General features: G+C 32.7%; 2 non-coding genes across 2 annotated transcripts; both read left to right on the forward strand.

The window, feature by feature from the left end:
* The first annotated feature begins 11,633 nt into the window (after positions 1-11,633).
* TRNAV-CAC (transfer RNA valine (anticodon CAC)) lies at positions 11,634-11,706 on the forward strand. The gene has a single exon. It is a non-coding gene; the product is annotated as a tRNA-Val (tRNA).
* Positions 11,707-13,562: 1,856 nt separating this feature from the next.
* TRNAV-CAC (transfer RNA valine (anticodon CAC)) lies at positions 13,563-13,635 on the forward strand. Its single transcript has one exon. It is a non-coding gene; the product is annotated as a tRNA-Val (tRNA).
* Positions 13,636-15,000: the final 1,365 nt, after the last annotated feature.

The following is a 15,000-nucleotide window of genomic DNA, read 5'->3' on the forward strand; positions in this document are numbered from 1 at the left end:
TAAATATATATATATATACATGTATATATATATATATATATATATATATATATATATATATATTTGAATATATATATACATATATTTGATTATATATATGGATATATATATATATTTAATTATATATATGCATATAGATGTATATGTATATGTATTTTAAATATATATATATATATATTTAATTAAGTATATGCAAATATATGTATATGTATACGTATACATATGTATTATATATATATGCATATGTATATATATATATATTTATATATGTATGTATGTCTATATGTATATACATATATAAATATAATATATTATAATATATATATATATATATATATAAATATAAATATATATATATATATATATATATATATATATATATATATATATATATATATACTAGACTGGTATTTGCAGTGTTTTTTTTTCTTACAAATGACATTGTAAAAATATATATATACATTTTTACAATGACATTATAAAAAAAAATACATTTGAAACTTTTTGAAAGTTTCCCTTATCAAATCATTATAAATGTAATCCGTCGACAGTAACTATTGATGCTGTAGTGCAAACTACAAACCGCCTTCGCCAGCGTGTTTGAAGTGCACAAACCTTAATCACTGTACTTCTGGACCGGATTCACTAACGCACTTACAATAGTAAGTACGCTGGTCACTACAGTTATGAATGTAAACAGGCCGCACCGGTATTCGCGAACAATCTAACACCATAGACACAATCCTAAATTTACCAGTGGTCGAAGCACTGGTAAGTCGTTGGTAACTACAGTGTCGACTCTTTCTTCATGCTTTATCTTGGCCAAAAATCAATATTTTAGGTTGCATTTACACGTTTTATGATCGGAATGGTGTCAGCTGTTCATTTTAATACGAACAAGATAGAAATAAAGAAAAAAAAAATCACAGGAAACAAGCAGATAAATGTTCACGCACCCTGGGGTGCATTTGCAGACAGCTGTAGACCTATAATAACATTTCAAAAGATACATGGAATTTGTAGGTTGATGAATTCAAACATATTTTTCTTCTATACCATAGTTGAAAAACACTGAATACATAAATGTTACTTGATTTAGAAATTGGCGATTCATAAATTAGAGTTCAATAAACGATTGAAGCAGCTACCGCGCCTATCGGAACTCTGGAAAAGGACAACAAGCTCCACAAATAATGAGCAAGATGGTTTGGACTGACAATTAGCCAGGGAGGTTTTTAAAGAGCACTGATAATCATGATAATCAAACCAATTATTCTTTTTATTCTTTTTTTAAAGTGTACTTCTTTATTTTTATGATACTATATTAGCAAATTAGACCTCACTGTTTCTTATTTTTGTGTTTTTATACAATTATTCATAATCTTATTCATTTCAAAGATTTGACTGACATTTCTCTTTGGAAAAGTTACAATCAGACTACGGTGGTAAAATTATTTACTCTTACCAGGCGACTTGCTATCGCTTTGTGAGTCCCCTGGTAAAGTGCTGGCACTGAGCGCTGGTAAAATGCCTTACGATCACATGTTAGAGATTCCAGCCCTTGGTCATTAAAACGACTGTAAGGCACTGGTATTGATATTATGTGACACAAGACATTGATCATGTATGTCTACTTAATTCAATGCAATATCGATGGCAGTGTGTCTTGACCTGACGCATCCTGCTTCCTGTGTTCGTTTCCGCCTCGGAACACAAGCTTTTCTAGGCAGCTGTGTTTGCTAGCGGAAGCCCCGAGGCGTAGAAAGTGACTGAAGATTTATACTTAAGGACATGTAAGGATCAGACAGAGAGACAGTCAGGACAGAGAGGTCAGACAGACAGACTAGAGCGAACCGCTCTGACCTCTGGCCTTCGGCCAGGGTCTGGTGTAATTAACAGTCCACAATAAAGACCATGGCACGTGAACGTCTGTCTATTATCCACCGACCTACAACCAGGACACCGAGTGGTTATAACAACTGCGCTCAGTGGTGGGTTACAAACTGATGGCAGCAGTAGGAGGCTTACAAACTGGTGCCAGCTGGTGGCTTACAAACTGGTGGCCAGGCGGTGGATGCCACGATTTTTGCTGGTATTGAGCTCACAACTCCGAAGAAGCCGCTACGCCGAAGCTACCATTGATATCGAGAAGAAAATGGAGAAATTACGCCGAAGTTCCCGCCCGCCGCCCACTCCGCAGTAAGAAGTTTGCCCGCCCGCCCGCCCTGTTCTACCTGTCCTGACAAACACCGCCGCCCATAGCAGCCGACCTGTCCGTGCTAAGTAACTTCCTGCACGTCGACACCCATCTTTCATGGCAACCCAAGACTGCCCAAGACTACCATGATTCGTCCCTTTCTAGATAAAGTAACCATTCAGATGTAATAAAGCAAAATTAAATAATCTTAAATAGTGAAAAAGCTACCGCAACATACAGCCGTATTCTAACTCCCTAATTGCGCTGTGTACATGACATGAACATTCCGCGTTTGCTATTCTATAAGCGCGGGTTCGTGGAAAAAGCGTGGCAAAAGCGTGGCAAAGTCGTGCAAAGTATTGGAACAATCGTGGAAACTCCGTGACAAGGGGATGGCCTTATCATGAAATTGACACGAACGGATATTTTTTAATTTTTACTTTAATTATCATTACCAGTATTTTATATGAGCAATTAACATTCGAGAATAGATATTCATATGCGTCAATTATATGTATTATTCCTAGAAAGCGACTAAGAATAATATTTTGAAGAACAAGCGATTCTCAATCTGCTTTGAGTTTGTTTACAAATAGGCGCTACTTTCAACGAGAGAGATTCGCTGCTGAGAATTTTGATTTCCTTACCACAACAGTATTCTTCAGAAAAGGTATGTATTTTTTATTGCAAGTAACATTAATGGAATGGTAGCATAAAAAGGAACGTAAATTAATGAAGGAAAAAACGGTATCATGCAGTGTAAATGGTATGAATAAAATTATAACCTTGCCCATACTACTGGCGTATTATGCATTTCTTTAAGTATATTTGTCTTATGTTAGCTGTAGGAGCTATAAGAGTTACTATAGGAATGTATAATCTCCGATCATTATTCTTACAAATATTAAAAGTACAAAAACAATCATGCTTTTATGTTGTTGCATTTTCTAGTGCTTCTAATATGTTAATTATCCTATTAAAGAGTTATCGAGGCAGAAAGTATTATATACAACGGAGCTGAGGAATATATGATCCATTTTGGAAATTCCTGGTAGAAGTTTGCAATACTAATCCCAATATGATATTACACTGTTGGCATTTTATTATATGCTTTGATTAAAAATAAATTATCTGGCAGAATGGATGACCTGCGCCAACTAGCTGAATTAGCAGAATTAGCAGAATTAGCAGATCTTCATGCCATCCCGAGGAATGCTATCATAGACAGGAGTAACCCTTTTGAAGATCTGACCACTCAGGAATTTGTTGCAAGATTTCGGCTGTCTAAAGAGTCTGCCATGATGGTGCTGGAGAAAATCAAGCCTCGAATGGGGAGAATCAGAAACCAACGTGGTAAGTATTGTAGAGTAATGATCACAAATTTACTGGTTAATATATATGGTATATATATATTTTTGGAATAATAATTTGAAAGTGTCATTATATTTTTTTGATAGTCTTTCTTTATTTACTAATAATAATTCCTATTTTTTTAGGTTCACCAATCCCACACCACCTCCAGAGTCTCGTGGCCTTACGCTACTTGGCCACAGGTAATTTTCAGCTGAGTATGGGGGACTGCCATGAAATGTCCCAGGCAACTGTCAGCAGATGCGTCCGCAGTGTGTCTGTGAAGATTGCTGACTTGGCTGTGGAATATATAACATTTCCTCTGCCAGCAGAGGAAGAGGTTGCTATGCAACAGTTTTCCCTAATTGCTGGAATGCCTGGAGTCATCGGGTGTGTTGATGGCACCCACATCCCAATCAAAAGTCCAGGAGGAGGTGATGTTGAATTCTATAGGTGTCGCAAAGGTTTTTTTTTTTCGTTAAATGTTCAGGGCGTGTGTGATGCCCATTTAAAATTTACAAATATTGTCGCTAGTTGGCCTGCCAGGATTTTTAGAGTCGCTGTTATGCCAGAGGCTTCAGGGAGGGCATTATAGAGGGTTCCTATTGGGAGACAATGGATATCCTTGTAGGTCATATCTACTGACGCCCTTTCTGTCTCCTCGTTCTGATAAAGAGAGGAATTATAATTTCTCTCATATCAGAACAAGGAACACGATAGAAAGGGCTTTTGGTGTACTTAAAAGGAGGTTTGCTGTTCTCTCAATACCAATGAGGATTGCTTTGGAAACTAGCAAGAAAGCCATCATGGCCTGTGCAGTACTACACAACATTGCAGTTCTATATAGAGTTCCATTTGATGACTTTGTTGCTATGGTCCCAGATGATCCCCCCCTCATTCCAGTTCAGGATCCACGCAATAATGTTCAGGGTGGGCATGCTCGTCGTGAGCAAATTGTGCATAATTTCTCTTTATGTTGAAAGTTTTTGTATTGACATTTCATTATTTCTATTTTTATATAGGATTTATTTTATGCATTTCATTCCATTTGTGTTAATTACACCTATTGCTTAATTCAGTAAGATTGTAATGCTTCATATTATTTTCATTTAAAAGGTAGGCAATGCTGGCATTTGTTCAAAATTTCTTGTATTTTATGACTGCTATTTATTCTGATTTTATTCATATTATGTATGTACACTTTCGATTTGTAAATAATGTAAAGTTTCATAACAGCAATAAAACTGTACCAAAGCAGACCTTTTTTGTACCACAATTGCAAAGGATATATTCCATCAATATCTTTCACCGTTGATGATTTTATATACATTGGTGTACAATATTTAAAAAAAAATGTTGACATCATCAACCAAAAGATATAATAACAATAAACCAACAATAGTTTATCAAACATAACTATATTCTTTAAATGAAATAACAATAACATATCAAAATTAAAAACACTGCTTTATCAGAGAAAAAGGAAATCAATGGGATACTGATATTACTCTTTAACAAAAATAGTTTTATTCAGGAAGTGAAAAAAAATTAACAGTTTAATGACGCTGATACATACAAGTATGTAAAAGATATTCCTTATCGAGGATAGAATAACAAAAAAGAATGGAACATTCATAATGACCTTTAACAAAAAGTTTTATTCAGGAAGTGAAAAATAATAACAGTTTAATGACGCTGATTCATACAAGTATGTAAAAGATATTCCTTATCGAGGAGAGAATAACAAAAAAGAATGGAACATTCATAATGACCTTTAACAAAAAGTTTTATTCAGGAAGTGAAAAATAATAAAGATATTCCTTATCGAGGAGAGAATAACAAAAAAGAATGGAACATTCATAATGACCTTTAACAAAAAGTTTTATTCAGGAAGTGAAAAATATTATACAAGTATGTAAAAGATATTCCTTATCGAGGAGGAATAACAAAAAAGAATGGAACATTCATAATGACCTTTAACAAAAAGTTTTATTCAGGAAGTGAAAAATAATAACAGTTTAATGACGCTGATACATACAAGTATGTAAAAGATATTCCTTATCGAGGAGAGAATAACAAAAAAGAATGGAACATTAATATTGACCTTTAACAAAAAGTTTTATTCAGGAAGTGAAAAATAATAACAGCTTAATGACGCTGATACATACAAGTATGTAAAAGATATTCCTTATCGAGGATAGAATAACAAAAAAGAATGGAAAATTAATATTGACCTTTAACAAAAATAGTTATCTTTCTTGAAAAAAAAAAAAAAAATACAATAAATGAATATGTAGTAGCACTGCATTACAAAAAATAAATCTGAACATGGGACCTATATTAATAGCACCTTACTAAAAATAGTAATATTTCTTAAACAACATAAATAATTAAACAATGCAGTTCATCCAAATATATAAAACACTGCATTATAAACAAAATATTATGAAAAACAATTTGTTATTTTTTCAATGGCTGCTTTTCCAACTTTTAAAAAATCAAGAATTTCCGAAGACACCTCATGCAGCTTTTCCCGACTTTCACGCAGGAGCTTCATCTCCTCATCATGCTTTTCTGTAAGACATTTCATCTGTAGTTGGTGAAGCTCCTCCTGTCGCTCACTGGCACGTTGAATGGCATGTTGGTAAACCTCATTCTTAGCCCGTTTTGAGGTCCTTCTTCTTGTTGATGGACCAGGAACTGGGGAGGGTGCAGGCATAGGGGTAACGGGAGGTAGGGCAGGAAAAGAAACATCAGAAACAGAAGCAGTGGGAAAAGGAACATGAGGAGCAGTATCAGGCAAAGGACCATGAGCAGAAGAAGCAGGAGAGGGATTTGAAATAGAAGGTGAAGGTCCACAGATGGGTACAGAAAAGGGGGAGATACTAGCGGAAGGAACAAGGCTGATTGAGAAGACTGAGGACTAGGAGAGTGGGAGATGAGTGAAGAGGGTGAGGGAGTGAGAGATATGTGTTTAGCTATGAATGTGGTGGGTGGTTTGTAAGAAATGACTGATGATGCTGAGAAAGTCATGGGTGTGAAGTCTGTGCTGGAGAGTGCCTGTTGTGAGTGAATGAGTGGTTGTGTTGTCCGTATATGTTCAAAAGGATGGAAATGTGGTAGAGTATGGATGATGGAAGGTTGGATGGAAGAAGGATTAGATGTCCCTGGTCTCTGCAAGTCGGTGACGTCTGAGGAAAAAATATAAATAAGTATATAAACCAGTCAAATACCTATAATATAGAGACATCATTTTTTTATATATGAAATTCTATTTAATAGATACACAATTTTAGAATTCCCATTAAAGAACTTGTCCAAATATCTGCATGGCAATGTGCGAATAAAGGTTGGGTAGCATGTGGATGAAAACAGTGATTCAATATTTTTATTTACGAAAGACCCAAGAATTTTTTGAGAACTTAAACTTATATGTTCAACACAGGCTACATGCTAAAAATTTCAATAGTAAAAATAATAAGGGGAAGATCAATGTTCTCATTGAAAACAAAACTTGAGATTTTAGAAAATGTATGCAATATCATATCACATGTGAAAAGGGGTAGTTCTTGGGATAAAGATATGTTTGATATTTTGAAAAATAAAATTACTTATCCCACTTACTACTTTTTTGTATCATAAATCATTGGTTGTTTGATACACAATGTATGATAACTATTTGAAAACGTAACATAATGCTAAATGACTTTTTATAGACAGTTATAATTCTTACCAATTGTTGTATGCAGTAATTCCTGTCCTTTGTCATCTACTGGATGGAGAGCCATTGAGTCATAGGCCCTGTCCCCCAATGACAATTCATTTTCCGGTAAATTTGGATAAAGACGCAACCAAACCTCTAGGCACACTATATTTTTTCTGGTAGTTTTCGTTCTGTTTTGTACAGTTTCGCTGCTCATTTCCATCGGAAACCTTTCGTTGTTGAGTTACACCCCCCCCCCCTCCCTCCCTCCCTCCCCACACGCGCGCCACCGTCGATACGGAACTAACGATTTCTGGCGCGAAATTTAAAGGGCTTTTTGCGTAATCAAAACCCAACCCATAAACCTAACCTAACCTAACCTAGTTTTCGGGTTTGCCCTAGCCAAGGGGGGGGCTTCGCCCCCCCCTGGACCCCCCCCACTTTTAAGGCCACTTCGTGGCCGGTAACTTTTCAAAACGAACGTCCACCACCGACCAAGGAACTGACCGATTTTTGGACTGCCCTAGCCAAGGCGGGGCTTCGCCCCCCCTGGATCCCCCCTTATTTAACCACTGCATGGCAGGTTCACTTTCAATGACCGATTTTAGCCTGCCCTAGCCAAGGGCACTTCGTAACATCTGACTTTTATCTTCGAATGTTACCACTTCTTACCTTAATTGGAGGCGTGTGAGGGGCCGGGTTGTAATTCAGTTTTTGCACTCCATTTCCATTGGCAGAGCACCGTGGTCACGTAATAATTTCAGTGATGCAGCGTTATCTTTATAAAAAACCTTGATGAATTCCCACGGAGTGTACCTACATCTTGCACACAATGTAGCCATCTCGAAACTGATTTTGAAATTGAAGCAAGGACCCAGACTCTATGTTCAATTGTCTGTGATTGGTCGATCATTTTGTCGGTTAGACCTATTGTTTCCCTATTGGTGCTATTATTGTCACGTGACAGTATTGCCTTCTATCGATACTTTTTTCTATTTCCGCGGGGGAGGTTGGCGCATGCGCAGAGCCGATATTTTTCATCATCTCTCCCGTTAATCGTTTTTAATTATTTTCAAAATAATATATCTCGGTTATTTTTCGTTTCCAGAAGAAAAGAGCTTTTATGGGTTACGTCATAATTAAAGCTACGTCATGCCCAAAGGTTTGTTTTTTCGCTACGTGTGGTTGCGTCTTTATCCAACAATACCCTTTTTCCATGATGGAAGCAACTGCTGCATATGAATCTGGCAGCATCTTTGGTGCTTCAGGAGGCGGCCCACCACCAGTCTCCCTACACTGCCTTTTGAAAGTCATGTGTTGAATCTTTATTCTGCAAGAAATATTACATTGCTATTAGAATGAAATATATTATTATTTATTGAATAAATAATATCTTTGTAAGGATAAATCCAAGTTTACTTAGAGTAAGGTGAAAATTGCAGCACCATGTTTTTCTTTTCATATTTGAATATTTTATAAACAACAATGTTAGGCTAGTATTTCCAAAACCTCATTCTTAACAAAATGCTCACACAAAATAGTAGGCTAAATGGGATATTTGTGCTAAACATAACTTTATTTAGAATCACTTAATTATCAAATGTAATATTGGCAATATTTTAAGTGGTTTCCCATTTTTTTAAGTATTACTTCTTAGGTTTAAGCTTGGTCAGGAAGTAATGCAGAACTTATAAATGAAAATAATTAGAATGAAAATATCATGCTAAGTTGATAGAGATAAGGTTAGGAAGTAATGCAAGACGTATAAAAGATAATAATTAGAATGAATATATCATGCTAAGTTGATAGAGCTCAGGCCAATAAACCTTCATCAAGTATACACTGCTAAAATAATTATTATGTTACACCACCCGGATGATAGTTTTGTTGACCTTTTCTGGAGCACGGAGGCCATAGCGATCCATTGCTAGCCTTTCCTTAGCACGGAGACCAGGGCGATCCATAGCTGCAGTCTAATTCTAAACAGTTAACTTAGATAATATCAACATCTATTATTTATTAAATAATATGGAAAAAATAACTCTCCTTACCGACTCCTCAGATGATTCCAGGCGCGTTTCAGCTGCAGCAGCGTTCGCGGCTCCTGATCAGGGAACATGGCGTTGAACGATGTTTTAATTTCATGCCAGGCCTTTTTCTTCTTATCTACATTTCCAATATGATGGTCTCGGTCTTGTATTACACTTTCCCTGGCCACCACAAGATCGACTAAGGCCATTCTCTGTTCTTCGGAGAGAGGGGTGGTCCGCTTGGCGTGCTCCATGCTGGTTTGTTTTGATGGAGCAGGTAGCTTCATTGCCAACCCGCATTCGTACAACAGTTATCAACGTTTAACAAATTCCGATTACAGAAGCTAACTAGTAAATATACTATAAATATGATTCCATATTATTCCCGTTTTTCCTTTTTTACGTTATTAGTTCAAGGTTTGGACATGAATTTTCGCCAAAATTTTCACAATTTCGGAACGGTTGGCAATCCTGAAGCAACTGCCGCAAACGTGCCACGCTTTTGCGTCCTAGATTACCGCATTCGTTACATGAACACGACATGGACATAACATGAACATGACATGGCCACGACACGCAGAAAACGTCATAGAATACGGCTGATACAAACACACGCTTATATATATACATATATTTGCATATATAGATATATGTATATATATGTATATATATCTTTATATATGTATATATATGTATATGTATATACATATATATATACTTATATATATACATATATATAGAGAGAGAGACACAGAGAGAGAGAAAGAGAAAGACAGAGAGAGAAAGAGAGAGACAGAGAGGAAAAGAGAGAGAAGGAAAGAAAAAGAGTAAAACACTTCAAAAGAGAGAGACAGAGAAGGAAAGAAAAAGATCGAACCGGGGACCTTGCGCGTGATAACCGCAACACTACGGAAACTGCTGCTTGTAAAGAAAAGAGTAAGGTTTCATTATTTATAACCATACATGTGTTTCTTATGTGTATATTATATATATATATATATATATATATATATATATATATATATGTATATATATGTATATATATATATGTATATATATGTATATATATATATATATATATATATATATATATATATATATAGGTATATAGGTATTTTATATATATATATATATATATATATATATATATATATATATATATATATATATATGTAGTGTATGCAATATCTAGTACACAACAGAAACCTATGCTATAGTAGCAAAGAATAAGATGCTAGTATTTGCAATTATATACGTGTTTTTCTCTCTGTATATATATATATAGAGAGAGAGAGAGAGAACCATCCTGAGCTGAGACGTTCAGTTTGGAAAGTGACCAAATATCGCTAGAATTTGGAAATAATGACCTGAAAGTCTACTTTGAATATATCCCTAAGTTTTGTCAGTTTCTTCCAAATTTCAGTGACATTTCTTCATCACTGCATCTGCATCTCTTGTCGTCAACTTACGATGTAGGTCTCGGGAATCGGATTGCAGTTCCCTAGCCTCTTCTTGCATTTTCTTTGATTTTTTGCCTAGAAACAATATTTTTGGAATATAAATCATACTTTTAATTCTTTTTATGTTCGAATATCACGAATTTAGCTGGGATCACAACGGTTTATATCAAGTCTAAGGTACGTAGCAATGTAAAACCATATTTATGATTTATTAATCGTTTAAGCATTTACAGTATTTCCGTAGCAACATTTAGGTCGTTTATTTCCAAATTCATCCAATAACTAGTTTCCATTTTTTCAAACCGACTATGTCTCCGAGACCTAGATTGAGTATGGAAGACAGAAGAGATTGGTTGTACTTCTTAAAGAAGGTTATATCTGTAATTAAATAGTATATGATTATATGTATACAAATACATATAATATACATATATATATATATATATATAGATAGATAGATAGATAGATATATATGTGTAAATATATATATATATATATATATATATATATATATATATAAATGTAAATAAATATATATAAATATATATTTCTTCATTTATTTGTAAATGTATTTCTATATATTCATTTATGGGTTTATATATATTTATAGAGAGAGAGATAAACAGGTGTATAATTCAAATACTAGCCCCTTATTTTCTGCTACTTTAGCATCGGTTTCTGTTGTATATATATGTATGTCTATATACATATGTATATATTTATGCATGTACTTCTATATATATATATATATATATATATATATATATATATATATATATATATATATATACATATATATATATATATTTATTTATTTATATATATATATATACCTAAGATATACGAGTGTGGTTGTAAATACTGAACCCTTATTCCTTGCTTTCTAAGTACCAGTTTCCGTAGTGTAGTGGTTATCACGTGCGCTTCACACGCGCAAGGTCCCCGGTTCGATCCCGGGCGGAAACATTTTTGAAGTGCTTCACTCTTTTTACCACACATGGAATATGTGTGTGTGTGTCTGTGCGTTTATATGTTCAAAGCTGACCACATCCACGATTACGTTGATTCTTCCTATAAGGGAAGATAAGGGAACAGGAAAACAGAGGAAATATTACTCTCTCTCTCTCTTTCTTTCTCTCTCTCTCTTTATATATATATATATATAATATTATATATATTATAATTATGTATTCATTCATATATATTTGTTTATATAAACCTATACAAATGTATGCCTGCATATATATATATATATATATATATATATATATATATATATATATATATTTATATATATATAATTATATATATTTATGTATATATATGTATGTATATATATACATACATATATATACATAAAATCACACACATCCTTTTCCTTTATATAACTGCAAACTAGTAATAAAAGTTAAGTCTGCTTTTTTATTTTTATTTTTTTTATTTTTTATTATTATTTTTTTTTTTACAAGAATATATACACGTTCTTGATTAGAAGATCTTCCCATCGCAACAAGATCTGAAGAGTAAAGAAGAAAAAGATTATACTGTTTCTCTTACCTTCCTCTTCTTGTGGTTACATGTATTCATTAAATTCAAATTGATCATCGTATTAAAACATGCGAAGAATTCAATCGCAATATCAATGAATTCAGAAGGATCAAAGCTTTGATTTACATTGATTTACAGATACATTAGTGTCTTCAATATTACTTGCCAGAACGAACGTAGGTGGGGATTCACCGTGGAGTTTTGCTCCTTCGCGCACTTCCAAAACCCACGTCAAGGTGTTTACTTTTATGCATTAAAGGTTTTGTTGATGAAAAGCGCCTTCTGCCCAGGTTCAAGGAAAACGGGTTGTGTGTATATAGCTGTTTGTTTGAATGTTTGTCTGTGTATGTGTTATACTGTACCTGTCATTATTCTTCAAAGAACCTTTATTATATGGCTCTTTTCTAGATCCAATGACGTGGGAGAAACAAAAATAAAGAAAAGGTAAAATAGAAGAAAAAAAGTTAGGGCAAACAGCGCTCACACAAGCAAAACCAAACACACATACACAAAAACATGCATATATATATTATATATATGTATATATGTGTATATATCTAAATATATATATGTATATGTATATATGTATATATATATATATATATATTTGAATATATATATACATATATTTGATTATATATATGGATATATATATATTTAATTATATATATGCATATAGATGTATATGTATATGTATATATATGTATTATACATATATATATATTTAATTATATATATGCATATATATGTTTATGTATATGTATATGTATAAATATGTATAATATATATATGCATATGTATATATATATATATTTATATATGTATGTATGTATATATGTATATATATATGAATATAATTGTATGTATATATATGCATATTTACGTATGCATATATACATATATATATTTCTATATATTCATTTATGGGTTTATATATATAGAGAGAGATGAACAGGTGTATAATTCCAAATACTAGCACCTTATTTTCTGCTACTTTAGCATCGGTTTCTGTTGTGTAGTGGATATTACATGCACTACATATATGTATATATGTATATATATGTATGTCTATATACATATGTATATATATATATATATGTATGTATGTATGTCTATATACATATGTATATATTTATGCATGTACTTCTATGTATGTATATATATATATATATATATATATATATATATATATATATATATATATATATATATACATAAGATATACGAGTGTGGTTGTAAATACTGAAACCTTATTCCTAACATTTCAAGCACCAGTTTCCGTAGTGTAGTGGTTATCACGTGCGCTTCACACGCGCAAGGTCCCCGGTTCGATCCCGGGCGGAAACATTTTTGAAGTGTTTCACTCTTTTTCCCACACATGAAGTATGTGTGTGTGTGTGTGTGTCTGTGCGTTTATATGTTCAAACCTGACCACATCCACGGTTACGTTGATTCTTCCTACAGATTTTCCCAGATCTTGAAAGAAATATACGTTCTTGATTAAAGGAGTTTTCCAGGTGTGGTTTGAGAAGATAAGGGAACAGGAAAACAGAGGAAATATTACTCTCTCTCTCTTTCTTTCTCTCTCTCTCTCTTTATATATATATATATATGAATATATTATATATATGTGTATTCATTGAGATCAGAAGAGTAAAGAAGAAAAAGATTATACTGTTTCTCTTACCTTACTCTTCTTGTGGTTACATGTATTCATTAAATCCAAATTGATCATCGTATTAAAACATGCGAAGAATTCAATCGCAATATCAATGAATTCAGAAGGATCAAAGCTTTGATTTACATTGATTTACAGATACATTAGTGTCTTCAATATTACTTGCCAGAACGAACGGAGGCGGGGATTCACCGTGGAGTTTTGCTCCTTCGCGCACTTCCAAAAAACACGTCAAGGTATTTACTTTTGTGCATTAAAGGTTTTGTTGATGAAAAGCGCCTTCTGCCCGAGTTCAAGGAAAACAGGTTGTGTGTATATGGCTGTTTGTTTAAATGTTTGTCCATGTATGTGTTATGCCGGACATGTTATTATTCTTCAAAGAACCTTTATTATCTGGCTCTTTTCTAGATCTAATGGGAGAAACAAAAATAAAGAAAAGGTAAAATAGAAGAAAAAAAGTTAAGGACAAACAGCGCTCACACAAGCAAAACCAAACAAACATACAGAAATACATGCATATATATATATATTATATATATGTATATATGTGTATATATCTAAATATATATATATACATACACATGTATATATATATATATATATATATATATATATATATATATATATATATATTTGAATATATATATACATATATTTGATTATTTATATGGATATTTATATATATATATATATATATATATATATATTTGAATATATATATACATATATTTGATTATATTTATGGATATATATATATATATATTTAATTATATATATGCATATAGATGTATATGTATATGTATATATATGTATTATACATATATATATTTGATTATATATATGCATTTATATGTATATGTATATGTATATGTATATGTATATATATGTATAATATATATATATATGCATATGTATATATATATATTTATATATGTATGTATGTAAATATGTATATATATATATATATAAATATAATTGTATGTATATATATGCATATATACATATGTATATATACATATATATATATTTCTATA

The sequence above is a fragment of the Penaeus japonicus genome, unplaced genomic scaffold, assembly GCF_977035675.1.
Source record: "Penaeus japonicus unplaced genomic scaffold, GWHDUDI00000001_assembly GWHDUDI00000031, whole genome shotgun sequence".
NCBI classification, from domain to species: domain Eukaryota; kingdom Metazoa; phylum Arthropoda; class Malacostraca; order Decapoda; family Penaeidae; genus Penaeus; species Penaeus japonicus.